The sequence below is a fragment of the Pipistrellus hanaki genome (genome assembly GCF_964339955.1).
Source record: "Pipistrellus hanaki genome assembly, chromosome: 2".
Classification (NCBI taxonomy): Eukaryota; Metazoa; Chordata; class Mammalia; order Chiroptera; family Vespertilionidae; genus Pipistrellus; species Pipistrellus hanaki.
Window position 1 is genome coordinate 159,017,235 of NC_140504.1, and position 12,606 is coordinate 159,029,840.

The 12,606-nt window shown below is 39.3% G+C and overlaps 1 protein-coding gene and 1 long non-coding RNA gene across 6 annotated transcripts in view; one reads left to right on the forward strand and one right to left on the reverse strand.

Annotated features, from left to right (window-relative positions):
- PATJ (PATJ crumbs cell polarity complex component) overlaps nucleotides 1-12,606 on the reverse strand; it is a 762,329-nt gene that overhangs the window by 503,883 nt on the left and 245,840 nt on the right. The window lies entirely within an intron of this gene.
- Nucleotides 201-12,606, forward strand: part of LOC311618492 — a 700,613-nt gene continuing 688,207 nt past the window's right edge. The window contains exon 1 of the long non-coding RNA XR_014794341.1: nucleotides 201-238. This is a non-coding gene — a long non-coding RNA (uncharacterized lncRNA). The remainder of the gene's footprint in view (nucleotides 239-12,606) is intronic.

Here is a 12,606-nt window from a genome sequence, read left to right on the forward strand (position 1 = left end):
ATGAAGACAGTATCTAAGGAGGTAAGCTCTGATTGAGGAAAGGGTTTCATTGTTAATGAATTTAAAAAATAATTTGTATCTTTTCAAATTAATCGTCTTAAATTTTTTATCACCATAAAAATAACATGTAGCCAAAACCGGTTTGGCTCAGTGGTAGAGCGTCGGTCTGCGGACTGAAGGGTCCCAGGTTCAATTCCGGTGGCATGTATGGTGGTTGAGGGCACATCCCCAGTACGGGGTGTGCAAGAGGCAGCTGGTCAATGTTTCTCTCTCATCGATGTTTCTAGCTCTCTTTACCTCTCTCTTCCTCTCTGTAAAAAATCAATAAAATATATTTTAAAAAAATAACATGTACCACAAAGGACTCAAGAAATATCACAGAAAACACTGAAGGAGAACAAAACAGAAAACAAAACAGAAAACAAAACATGAAGGAGAATGCCTTCCACACCAGGCCCTCGGTGACACTCCCAGAGACAACCACTACCAATGGTTTCATCAGGATCCCTCCAGACAATTTACATCTATACAGCCAAAACTTATATATTTTGGGGAAACTATTTTAAAAATATTCAATGGAGTTTATTCACACAATTTTTCTCCTTCATCTCGAACAAGTAGGTAAGCTTTGAAATTTCTTGCCTTGGGTATTTTTTGTGGAGCTGAAAACGGCATCCACCAGAAGTCCTTGGTTCTTTCTGTTGTTCATAAAACTGACTGAAAAGATGTTGATGAATGGATTATGCTAGGTGTCTTAGAAGACCGCTGGGAGAAGAAAAGAGCTTTTGAGAGGAGACTAGAGAGATCTGTGGGTTCCACGAGAAGCGAAATCTGGAGCCTTGCACTGCCTGGTGCCCTCCCATTCACTGCTTCCCAATCCCCCCGAACACACACAAGGTTCAAGAACCCACAGGCAATGGTCAAGGGGGGTCAGGCTTGAATTATGCTTTAGTTCAGAAGTATGGAGCCTCAGAATTAGAATTACACCGACATTAAGTAAATAAAGAAATAAAATATTCCTTGCAAAAATATAATAAGACAGGAAAAAATTCCAACCAAATCTACTCCTTAAAAAAAGAAGGTTTCTACACATTTTTTTTTTTTTTAATCCTCACCCAAGGATATTTTTTTCCCATTGATTTATAGAGAAAGAGAGTGGAAGGGAGGGAAGAACAGGAGAGAGAAAGAGAAAAAAAGCATGGACTTGAGAGAGACATATCAATTGGTTGCCTCCCACACAAGCCCCCCCTGGGGCTGGGGCACTGCAACAGAGGTATGTGCCCTAGACTGGGAATCGAACCCCAGACCCTTTGGATCTAACCACTAAGCAAAACAAGTTCTTGACTAGTGAAGCAGCAAAAGAAAATAAGAGGTCTATAACCATATGACCCATCTGGATTCCAAATATCTTCACAATATTAAATAATTCCATTTTATCGCCACACAGTTCTGAAAACATGCTTTATGATAGCAATGAGAGAAGCAGCCCCCAAAAGCCAGGAACGGTTCCTTGATCCAGACAATTTACATTTCAGATCCTGTACCGTAATGGATTTAGACCATTCTTTGTTGTAAATGACTTATGAAATTTCCAGGCCCAGGGAGCATTTACACTGCCAAGAATTTGTTCCTCTGAACTGTTCCAAGGAAGTGGTTTTAAAGAAACTTGCTGGGTCAGTGGCTTGAGGTGATCCCAATAACACTGCTAAGATGACACCAAGAGCCATTTTGTGAAAGTAATGCAGGGAGAAACTCATGCAAGCTCCCGGTAATGCCCTATGTTACGCAGATTTTCAGTGTGGTGGTCAAACGCCCAAGGTCACTGGATGGGGAGAATCAGACTGAACTCATACTACACATGGCTTTTACAGAGCTTAATTTTCAGCATAAACCCCTTTGATCTTGGAACATTACAAAAGTCAAATGGGAAATTTCCCTTCATTCATACTCAAAAGGAAGGAAAAGACCCCGTAAAGTTTTTATTCCATAAAAGTAGCCTGAATTCTTATATACTTTCTGGGTGCTCGATGAACTATTGTACATAAAATAAATATACTGTTAATAGACTCAAATAAATGCTGAACTCACTGCCAATGATCTGTTTTTGGGCCACGAGTCTTTTTATATGAAAAACTCTCCATTATTTCTTTCCTTTTGTTTGACTACTCTCTGATCTCTCTTAAAGTTATCAGGGAAAATACAAGAGAACATGAGACACTCTGACTATTGATAGAAAAAGTCTGCATTTCTTACCACGTGCCCTTGTGTGGTTCTGGACAGTTGCATTAACGGGTGGCGGGGGAGGGGGGGCGGTTGGAAGGGGGTGTGACAGAGGTAAGAGGGGACTAATAGTTAAATTGGAAAGGAGAGTGATGAATTGAAAAAACCCCACAGATTTTATTTATTCTTCAAAAGTTATATAGTTTATAGGGTAGGACAGAAGAGTAAGAAAGATCTAGATTGGGATATATAAAGCATCTGTTTAATAAGACTACATTAAAATTGTACATCTGGCACCATACACAGTTCTTACAATATCATTGATAATATTCCCTCTGCTGAATTCTGCATCCCTGTGACTATTCTGTAACCACCAATCTGCATTTCTCAATCCCTTCACCTTTTACCCAGTCCCCCAACCCCACTCCCCTCTGGCCAATGATCAGCTGTTTCTGTTCCTATGAGTCTGTTTCTGTTTTGTTCGTTTGTTTATGTTGTTCTTTAGATTTCACATATAAGTGAAATTGTATGGTATTTGTCTTTCTCTCACTGACTTATTTCACTTAGCATAATATCAGGGCCCACTGAATATAAATGGTAATTGAAAGAATCTAAGAAATTTTACTTCTTGCTTTTGAAAAGTTGTGATTAGGTGAAATAATGGGTCATCATCGAAAGACTGACTTTCATTGTGTTAAATACAAAATTTGGAATTGATGATACACATCTTCTTATCTCCTCGTATTCCTTCCTAAATTTTAATGCTCTGAAGCTTTCCCACAAAACTGCTTGTTGGTACAATTCTGAGCACTCTTTCCCCCACTCTCATCCCTTCCTATCTCTGTGCATTTAAATAACATTCATCCACACTGGAAAACTTCAGTGACTCTGTCTATCCACACCAATGCCTTCTAAAACTCATCCATTCTAGTAGTAGTCTAATAATCATCTGCCTGGGGGTGGGTTGCTGGCTTGTGGCTTTAGAGACAAATGATTATGAGGAAGGCCTCTCGGGTCAAACTTCTCAAATCCTGGCCTTGCTCCTTCTGGCCATGGGCCTTGGGAAGCCTGTTAACCTGTCCAGGCTTTAGCATCCTCATTTTCATACGGTTTTAACAATACTACCTACACAAGGTGCCAGCACATTGCCAGGAAGCAGAAACATCTCATTTATTTAACAATATGTATCAAAGATGCTACACACTTCCCATTTGTAGCCATTTACTCCACATAACAACCAAGCGACCTCAGTATTGTTAGTCTCATTTACAGTAGGGGAAACAGAGGCTCAGAAGGGTTTAGACCTGATCAAGTCTTTACAGCTTCCAAGTAGGAGAGATTAAATTGAACTTGGGACTGTTTAATGCCAAAGCCTGTGTTCCTGCCACTATAGCAAGATTCTCATCTGTTTTGAATATTTCATTTTGCACTTGTATAAAAGCTTACTTGGGATTTTCCATATGGCATCAATTCTGTTGAAATATTGTCTCCTCAACTCAATAGCAAAAGCCTTGAGGGCATGAGCTGATCATTTTATAGAGAGTGAACAGAAAGACGACTTGTGGAAGTGAAAATTGAAGCGTTTGGCTTAATGAGGTGGGGTGATGATCTGTGGATCTCTCTTGCCAGTGTTGGCACATGACTAGGGGTTTGACACAAAGCACAATGGGTAGGCCCTTTCCCTACCCCAACATAGAATCTTTCTCTTTCTCTTCATTCTATCATTTTCCTCCCTCAGTCCCTCCCTCTCTTCATTTCTCCCTCTCTTCCTCCCTCCCTTTCTTTCTTTCCTTCCTTCTTTCCTCCTGTCCATCTTTTCAGTCTGTGCACCCATAGTATTCATTGAATGATTTTTTTTTTCTACAGGAGTGCTTATAAAACATTAAATACAAGTGATAAAATTATCCTACATAATAAACACCCAGTGACCGAATGGCAGAAATGACCAGTTGCTATGATGTGCAATGACCACCAGGGGGCAGACGCTCAATACAGGAGCTGCCCCCTGGAGGTCAGTTTGTTCCCACAATGGGAGTGCTGCTCGTAGGTGCAGGTCCACAGCAGCTCAGCTGACTGGCACTTCTGCAGTGGGCCGATCCCCTCCAGGGGTCTTCAAACTACGGCCCGCAGGCCACATGCAGCCCCCAGGGGAGTCTGATCCTGCTCGCCAGGTTTTTTGGGCAGTGAGCGCAGCCAAGGTGTTACAGTAGGGATTAGTAGTTCATATAGTCCGGCCCTCCAGCTCTCTGAGGGACCGTGATCTGGCCCCCACTTTAAAAAGTTTGAGGACCCCTGCCTCAGGCCATGCCCCCCACCAGTGCACTAATCCCTTGCACCAGGCCTCCAGTGTTTAAAATAAAAAGTTGTCCAGTCCAAGAAAACGTATTTCTCCTAATTAATGACATACAGATTTGAGACTCATTTATAGATGGCCAACTATACCCAAAACTAATTTCCTCTTGGTAGTTGTGTGACTTTGACTGGGCCAATAGAAATTTAAGTAAGATGGTCTGTTTACTTACTCTCTGAAACACTAACAATTTCCCTCTGAACACTAGACACAGGGAAGAATTTGATCAGTGAGTTGGAGAATCTTTCAAATATTTCGTTTTCCCTAATTAGAAGGACCAGGAAGGATTTTAGAGATGTAGGAAAAGTTGTCTGCTTACAAACTCCTCCCTCATCAGCTGATGTCAAAACAGATTTAACTGAGAAAAAATATTTTTTCCCACTATTATGGATACCATGAAAGAAATAGATACTCTGGAAAAAGCTGGAAAGCAAATTCATCATATTGTTTAAGGGATTACTGTTTTAATGTATCTATTCCTAAGATAGTAAGTTCTTATTTATTTTTAAATATAGATAATACACGTGCATGGTACTGGATTCAAAACAGTACACATTGAGAAGTTTCTCTCCAGCATCCATCCCTAAACCACTCAATTTCCCTAACTAGAAACAAACCTATTAAAAGTTCCTTTTGTATTTTTACAGAGACATTCTATATAGGTGTATGTGGAAAGTACAAAGGGCACCAAATGCTTGAGGATCATGCTCTTTTTTTATCTGCTGTCTCGTTGGCTTGAGCCAGCCAAGTAACATCTATCTATTCTATCAGACTTGTTTCTGACTCTCTCCCCCAGTGAAGTTGACCAGCCCTTCTCGTGGGTCACTGCTATATCTCTTAGTATTATTGAACCCATTACAATATCACAATGGCTTGTTCATGGATTTAGGTTCTGAATCCCACCCCATCCTCAGTGGAGCCCTTCTGAACAGGGGCTGCTTCCAACTGACTCCTCTTTGCATCCTGGGCCAAGCCCAGAGTAGGCACTCAATAAATGTTTGCTAAATGATTATCAAAAATTTGGCTGGAGATTGAAGAAGGTATCAAAATGATCCAGAAAGAGGAGGGTTGATATGTCATAATATTTTTTAAAAATATGTTTTTATTGATTGTTAGAGAGAAAGGAAGGGAGAGAGAGAGAAACATCGATGAGAAAAACATCCATTGGCTGCCTCCTGCATGCCCGTAACTGGGGATCAAGCCTGCAACCTGGGCATGTACCCTGGCAGAATATTGAACCAGCAACCTCTTGGTGTGTGGGTCCATGCTCAACCACTGAGCAGCACCAGCCATGATGTCATAATCTTAATCTAACCCAACCAAGCTTCTGATGATAATACAACAAATATACCAATCACACATAGATATTAAAGCCATCTGAATTTCCAGAGGATTTACTGTAGTTCACAGTGAAATTTAAAGAAGCCAACTATGAGGAACTTAATTATCACCGAGCCCCACAAAAATGGTAAACTCCTCTAGGGGGATTTAAACTCTGACTTGCTAGAAAAGAATTTCACAACATGCAGTAATATATCCTTAGGCAGAGTCAAAGTCATCAGACACTTCGGCCTATCAGTCACCGTTTTCTTTATTGTTCAAGCTGCCAACAAGTAGATAAAGTAACTCATAAACACACCAATTATGCAGCAAAAGGCAATTTTACTGTTGTCACAATAGGCCCATAACATTTAAAGAAGCCATGTGTTAGAAAAATTAAATAAGGGTCTCATGTGGGCTGAAGGATATCAGTGAGCATCCTGTGTAGGTGAACTATTTCCACAGAATGGGATTTTATAGTTTACACTTCTAGATATCCAGTGGACTATTTTAACAAGCATCTTAGGAGAAAATTTTGATAAAGAATTATAGGGTAGACAGTATTATAAAGGACTATGTATATGTGGCTTAATTTTACTGCTTCTAGGCCTGTTTTACTTAATTTGGATTACTCTGAATTGAACAATCTTTGCCATATTCATAAAAGCTCCTGCTCTCATTCCCCACAAAATAATCCTAGGGGACATTTTAACTACAGAAAGATTTCACATTAAATTTCATATTTAGGTGGAAAACATATTTACCCTATGATCCAAAAGAAATGTTATGTCTTATTTTCCTGTTTTACAGGAAAAAGCCCTCCTAACAAGAAAGACCCATGAGGGCCAAAAGAAGTATTAAAATATTATAAATAAATTGGTTATTCCCCCCCCCCCCGAAAAAATCATAGTTCACATCTGTGGCTTTAGAGGAGTAATTCAACTTTAATTATTTATTTAGTTATTTTTAAAATATAATTTTATTGATTTTAGAGAGAGGAAGAGAGATACAGAAACATCAATGATGAGAATCATTGACTGGCTGCCTCTTACACACCCTCTACTAGGGATCAAGCCCACAACCTGGGCATGTGCCCTGATCAGGAATTGAATTGTGATCTCCTGGTTCATGGGTCAACTTCTCAACCACACAATAATGCTTCTTTTAAACGTCATTTAATGGAGTTCCCCTCTATGGCCAACAGTGTTCAGTAATAGTACAGACACATGCTATACACAGTCGACTATCTTCTTAGCAGCAAGGCTAAGCTGATGAGAAGTGATAAATAGTGGGGTAGTAAAATTGTAGTCCAATGCTGTGCAAACCAAAATTATATTCAACTCCATGCTGAAAAAAATTCATGTAGCTGTATTAAGTTACTGACTTGTGATGGCTACTGTAGTAGAGAGTTTTATTTATTTATTTATTTATTTATTTATTTATTTATTTATTTATTTTTTAGTGTTGTGTTAAAACTCTTAAAGTATATCTCATTTTGAGCAAAGTTGATAGGCTCCAAACTGTATTTATATAAATAAAGAGATGAGAGTCTTAGAACTTTATTATTTTCTGTCCCAAATCCTTGCAACCAAATTCTTTAAAAACCAAACTTCCTTATATTATTTCAACTAGAGGTCTGGTGCACAACATTCGTGCACTGGGGGGGGGGGGGGGGGGGCAGGGGTGTGTGTCCCTCAGCCTGGCCTACAGCCTCTTGCAGTCTGGGACCCCTTAGGAGATTGAATTATAAGGATGCGACACAGAGAAGAGTTCAGGACAAACTTGGAACATTCCACAATTATAATACCTGGCCTCCTAGCTCCCTTTCCAAGCCCAATTTATACAACAATTTTTCTCTCTTTCTCTCTTAAGCCCCAAGGGCTCTCCCTTTGCTGGAACGTGTGTTCTTAGCCCATTTCTTCTTCGGCTCACTTCTAAATAAACTTCGGCTTTCTAAATAAACTTTCTCGTATAATCTGGGTCTTGGTTCTGAACTCTTCTCTCAGCCAGAACTCAGGAACTGAGGTTGCTGAACCAAGACTAACACCTGGCGCCCCCTTCCCTGCTCATAAAAGGAATCCACTTATTCCAAATCTGAGACGCTCCAAGTTTATGTTTGTCTAGACAACGTGAGGCCCTTTTGTGAGTACTGCCAATCAGTATTTTTGCATGTGAATTGCTCTTATGAAATAGGCTTTGCCAATTATTTGAGCGTTTTTAAAAAAGTGAAGACAATTGTTTTACTTTTAAAATTTCATCTCATATTTTAATAAGAAAACATATTTCACATCAAGTACCATTATTCAAGTGCCTGAGCATCTCTATTTGTTAAAAGTCAAGCACACTTTTGTGTTGGTTGGTTCTATGGGTCTTCATAACCAAAAGGTTTTCCTAAGGCTGGTGGCTCTGCTCTGCCCGCTCCCAAAGCCAGGAACACCTGAAGCTGAGCCCAGGATGAGCTCTGGGTGCAGAAGCACAGAAAGGTAAGAGGCAGATCAGGGTGGGACCCTGTGGGCACATCAGGTTGGGCAGGGCCACGGCCACAGCCACATGTGCCATGCAGGTGCTGCTGTGCTTCAGTCTCTCACCTGCTCCACCCTTGGGGAAGCTTGCTGCTGCTTTTCGGAAGGAAGAGCGCTGAGGCAGTCCCCATATACACTGGAAAAGGGGCCTGCTCCCGGGTTCAATTCCGGTCCAGGGCACATACCTCAGTTGCAGGCTCTATCTCCGGGCCCTGGTCGAGGCTTGTGTGGGAGGTAACCAATCGATGTATCTCTCTCACATTGATGTTTCTCTCTGTCTCTCCCCCTCATTTCCACTCTTTCTAAAAAATCAATGGAAAAATATTTTTGGGTGAGGAGTAACATAAAAACACAAACAAATAACAGAAAACCTGAAGGGGCTGTAGCTATACAATGGAAGTCGGCAAGAGTCAAAGAAACTTATGTATCAGACTCTAACTAATAAATTAGGGTTCACCACACAGATGCTCTACAACTCTCAGAACATAGTCAAGACTTCACTTAATTCCATAAAACTATGTCACAAAAGGAACAAAAGTTAGTCTATCTATTCTAATCTCCATTTATTCATCTGTTCTATCTGTGCTTGGAGGTAGGAGGATATGCACCTACCAAACCTTCAGAGAAAAAGAAAATGGATCTAAATGCTCAGTACCTACTAGTTTTGCAATACTGAAATATCCTCAGGAAACAAACTATAAACAGTATAAAAAAGCATTAAGCCAGCAAGAGCTATAGTGGCTTGTTCGACATAAAAATAAGAATTAAATGATCAGTTACACAAGAAGCAATGACACCATTCTGTGTGTGTGTGTGTGTGTGTGTGTGGACTATGTAAAGTATCCTGAATCTCCAACGCAAGATTGCAAACACTTACACGCTATTTACAGACAACTAAAATGTGAAATGAAAAAAAATCACAGCAATAAAACAGCTAATATAAGAATTGTATAAAAAAAAAAGAGAATTGTTGTGAATACATAAAGAACTTTACCCATTTTCAGACTCTGAAAAGCTTCCTCAGTCAAGCTTACAAAAACCTGTTTTATATTTACTTAAAATGGAGTTCCCTTGCCAAGTCTGATTTAACAAAAAATTGAGACTCATCAATATGAATATAATTTTTCATACTGAAATATAGATTTATTTTAAGGAAATGGAACAATATTTGCCTTACAGTTTATAAGTCCCTATAGTTCCATCTGGTCCTTATTTATCTAAATTTTACTCAGCTTGCATAATATTTTTGCTTACAGTCATATTCTTTAAGATCAGAAATGTCCAAATCTGGAAATTCAGAGGTATTATTCGTTAACATTCTTTCAGTGTGATTCATAGACTTTTTGCAAACTTCACTTTGATTTTAAAATAAAATGAAGGTAATAAGATGTTTTGTGTAAAAATATATGACTTAAGCAATAACGATAAAAGGAGCCTGGCTTTGGGAGATTACAAGCCAAAGCAAACCACACTCCTTATGAAACAGACTGTGCAAAGTTCATTTGAAGGGGAATAGCAAAATAAAACACTTAATCAAATGTAAAATAGCTTTCTATTCTGCTTACTTTAAAAAACTATCTAGTCGTTTCAGTTGATGCAGTCCTACATTTACATGGTCAAGAGCATTTACAACAGTGAAGGGTTAAATGAGAACCTGACATAGGGTATAGCTAAAGGGCAGATCCTGTATTCTCCACTTCAATTTCTAGGTGGGTGAACTTTGACATATAGCATTGAAATGGGATAGTCCATCTACCTTGATGCCTCCTGCTAATGTACCTGCCCTACAGAACTTCTGTTTAATAAGAATGAGTTACAGTAGTACTAAATTAGGTGATGAAAAAAATACCGGCTTGAAACTTGGAGAGAAATGACAATATGCTGCATCTGACATCCCAGGCCATTTTGATATTAAGAATAGCAAAATATTAAAATCTATCCTGGGAACCCATTGGCCTAACTTATAATGGGATGGTACCAAGACTATAAAAATACAAATACTCTAATCTAATTGTTTTCCTCTTGCAAAGAGACAAGCTTATCTCTAGACCTGTAAGAACAATAAAAGTATAGCAACTAGGGCTTATTCAAAAATTGTATGTGTGTGTGTGTGTGTGTGTGTGTGTGTGTGTGTGTGTATATATATATATATATATATATATATATATATATATATATATATATATATATTGATTTCAGAGAGGGAGAAAGAGAGGTAAATACATCAATGATGAGAGAGAATCATTGATCAGCTGCCTTCTGCAGGCTCCCTACTGGGGATCAAGCCTGCAACCCGGGCATGTGACCTTGACGGGAATCAAATCTAGGACCCTTCAGTCTGCAGGCCAACGCTCTATCGACTGAGACAAACCAGCTAGGGGTAGGGCTTATATTTTTAAACCCACCTTTCTAAAAGTAATAACAATTACTAGCATCCATAACACAAAACAAAACAAAAACAATGATTATGTCTTATTCTCTAGTAAAAAAAACCCAAAACACAAAAAACAAGGCTTTTCAGTTTAAAGGAATTTGTGAGACAGGAATAAAAGAGAGAATGAATTTTCTTATACTATCATTTTGAAAAAAAGTTATAAATGTAAATGTTACTTCCTGATTATAAAACAAAGCCTAACAATAATAATATCCTTGCAGAGTGGCTGCCTGCCTTTGATAAAATATTTCTCAAGATGAGGTGCTCACTGTCCCAGGCACCTTTGGCCAGCTAACCTCAGAAAGTCCTTCCTTATAGTCATGTGAGATTTGTTTTCCAATGAGCCCCCTTGGGACACCTGAATTGATCAAGGCAGCCTTGGTGTGCTTTGTCCCTTTGGCCTTCCTTCTTCCCGTCTGTTCTATTCTTTCTCAAATGCTGTGATTTCAACAACGTTCTTGTTAACCGCAAAATCTCACCCAGAAATGAGTGGGGTTCTCTAGCTACAGTTAGAACTGATCAGAGAAGCACTCCCTACAGATCTAATAGCCTAAGCAAAAGCCTGGCCTTAGGCGGGAGCAAGACCCATAAAAGGAACTGGATAAGGCCAGCACAGCTGGAATTCAGAGTGGTACAATGAGGCTGGACAGAGAGTCATGTTTTTAAGTGTATCAGGCACTATGTGGGGTACTAAAGATGCAAAATAAAATAAAACAGGCCTGCTATTAAGGTGCAGGGTCTGGTGGGGGAGATGGATAATTTCCTTTTACAGAAGATGGATGACATATATTATAGCACTAGAAAAGGGAAACAAATAGTGTGGCTTTGGAATCAGACTGTCTGAGGAAACCCCAACTGGACCAAATTATGTCACCAGAGAAATGACCTAACTAAATTTGTGCCTCACTTTCCTCATCTGGGAACATTGCTTTCCCAAAGGGATAAACCTTTGTTACTGGGTTGCTGTGAGAATAGAATGCTGTGAGAATTATTAATAATTCCTGAGTCACTTTATAAAACTTTCATACTAAAAAAAATATCTAATTATCAGAAACAAAGTCATATTTCTCACAGTACAAAAAACATACCAAAGACACACAGATGAAGGGAGCTAAGAATCTACTTTAATATGGCTGTATAATAATAACAACAACAACGATGGCAATAACAGTAACAATAACTAATAACTCTGTATAGACAAGTACTGGGAAAGTCCTTTATATTCTTTTTTTCTTTATTTTAATTAATCCACATACCAACCTTAAGAGGTATGTTTTGTCGCCATCACTATTTTATGAAGGAAGAAGCAGACTTAGAAGAGTTAAATTGCTTGTCCAAGGGCCCCCAGTTAGAGATCTGGGATCCTTAGGCCACAGGGCCAGCATCAGTACTCTGCTGTGCTGCCCGAGGGGCTGATAGAACACACTGTCTACAGTTTGGGACTTCGGAAATGGTATCCAGAGAAAGGGAACGGACAGAGTGAGTATCCCGAAAGAAACTTTCTTCATTCTTTCTCCACCTCACTGTGCAGTCCCAAGAACAGTTCAAGTCTGCTAAAACTCTAAGATAAAAGATTAATTATTTAAGTTTTTTATTTCTGTTCTCTAGAGTTCCCAAGGCAGAGGACAATAGAGAAAAAACACCTCATCAGCAAACAAACGTGTCTGAGAAGAGGGCATTAAGGGCTTTAGGGAGAGGTTTGGGGAAATGGCGCCATCATTGTAAGAGGTATGAGTCCTTGGTCTTTGGCAGAATATGCC